This window comes from Castor canadensis, chromosome X, assembly GCF_047511655.1.
Source record: "Castor canadensis chromosome X, mCasCan1.hap1v2, whole genome shotgun sequence".
NCBI lineage: Eukaryota > Metazoa > Chordata > Mammalia > Rodentia > Castoridae > Castor > Castor canadensis.
The window spans coordinates 143,650,518-143,652,843 of NC_133405.1; positions in this window are offsets into that span (position 1 = coordinate 143,650,518).

Below are 2,326 nucleotides of genomic sequence, written 5' to 3' on the forward strand. Positions count from 1 at the left end.
TTATTAAAATTCCTATTAAAATTATATAATCTCAATCTTTTAAAACAGTAATGATGACTTTACAGAACACTACACATGAACCACGATAAGATTTGGATCAAATTTCTTCCAACCTCTGCCTCTACCTCCACACTCGACTGACAGCCATGCTTATTAATCTTCCAAGTCACTCAGGTGACACCTCATCACTGAGAGAGAGAGAGAGAGAGAGAGAGAGAGAGAGAGAGAGAGACAGACAGACAGACAGACAAAGAGAGACAGAGAGAAAGAGAATAATAAACTCACTTACCCTTCCTTAGACATTCTCAAGATCTACTTCCTCTGGATAAGAATTCAGGATCAACAAACAAGTTCCACTGATCTCTTGAGAACTGTAGCTCATTTGTTAGAGTACAGAGAACACAGGCCCTGAGAGACCCAGCAATTCGGGCACAATCTCAGTGACCAATATCCTCTGCTTTAAATATGTGAAAAGCTAATAATAGAAATAAAAATGGAAACAAGAAAAAATAACTAATGACCTGAACTGTTTAACACTGCCAGTTAAGGAAAGAGACAATCCAAATGGCAAGTTTCTGTAAGAGACAGGAATCTGGCAAACCCAGAAAAAGCAAATTTACCCCTAATGAGGCCCTTCAACAGTAGACAAACAATGTGAGCTTCACAGAACTAAGCAGTCCTCGTCAGTCAAAATCCTTTCCTATTTGCTCTGGGGATAAAAACAAAACAAAACAAAAACCAGGATAAATAATTTAAGGTTTCAATGGTCAGTTATTTCCTCCCAGAGAAAATGAACAATGTAAACTAGAAGACAGGAAAGTATTTATGTGCCCGCCTATCATATTACAGGAGGAAGCTGATTTGAAGTATTTTTTTTCTGATTTTATTAACTATTCTTAAGGAAAACATCTGTGTTCATAAATGTTTCAATTGGCTGAAATTTTCAGCTCATGTGAAAAGATATTTACAGATCTTTGGCATTTGTGGAACATTCTAAAGGTTAATTCCAAATCTCAGAGCAAGCTAAGGTTTGAAAGAAAAACATCTGCAACGTTCCTGCCTCCCGACCAATTAATGCCTATATACAGATTATGCAACAGGGGAGGAAATAAACAAGTTAGCGAAAGTCTAAAGAACACTGACGTGCAAGGAAGTCCTTCTAGTGGTGATTCAAATTAAAAACAACACATATGCTAAGAAAGGATTTTTTAAAAAAACTTTGAATCTTTAAACATTACCTAAACAGCTTAGCATAAATGTTTCTACTGGTTATTAAAATGTAACCAAATAATTAAAAGCACTATTAAAAATTATAAATTCATTCAAAGTAAAATGATTTTCAGCTTTACTTGGAAGAGCAGTATGATGGCCAGCTGTGGTAGAGCACAACTGTAATCCCAGCACCAGGGAGGCTGAGGCAGAGTTCAAGGTCAGCCTTGGCTACAAGCAAGATGGTCTTAAAAAGAACTGGAGTAATAGAGAATGAACAGCAGAAAACCAGTTTTAAATCCCAGGTCCTCCACTTTCTGACTCTGGAACCTTGAATAAATTGCTTAACCTGAGTCTGAGTTTTTGTTTATTTGTTTTCTTTTGTGGGACTAGGCTTTGAACTCAGGGCTTTGAGCTTGCAAAGCAGGCACTCTACCACTTGAGCCACATCTCCAGTCCATTTTGTTCTATTTTTGGAGATGGAGTCTCACAAACTATTTGCCCAGTCTGATTTTGAACTGTGATCCTCTTGATCTCAACCACCCAAGTAGCTGGGATTACAAATGTGAGCCTCCAGCACCCAGCTAGCCCCTGAGATTTTTAATCTATAGAAGGAGATAACATCTGATAGGGTTGTTTTCTGTCATATGAAAGCCCTTAAAGAACTACTCTAACTGCGGGTAAACGAAGAGAAAAAGCAACTAGATGGTTAGGCACCACCTCACTAGAAATACTTTTTTAAAAATCCAAATCTCAAACTCTGCGTGAATATGAAGGACTTTCAGTATAGTCAAATCAAATTTTATAAATATAAAAAGGCAAACCGAATATGGGAAAATGATCTAATCCTTAAGGGTGCCAACTCCCATGGATTCTCTGGATTTTCAGCTTGTGGCATCACAGTTCAGCATGATGGAAATGAATGCAATTACTGTTTTAAGACTCTTACTACCAGGCAACGAGAAAGGAAAAACAAAAATTCTCACTTCAACAGGAACTCACAAGAGTTCCTTGTGCAGAAAATAAGGTATTGTCTAAAGATAACTAGGTATTTCATACTCCATACATACATTCAACAAATATGAACTGAATATCTACGTGTAAGGTATATACAAAG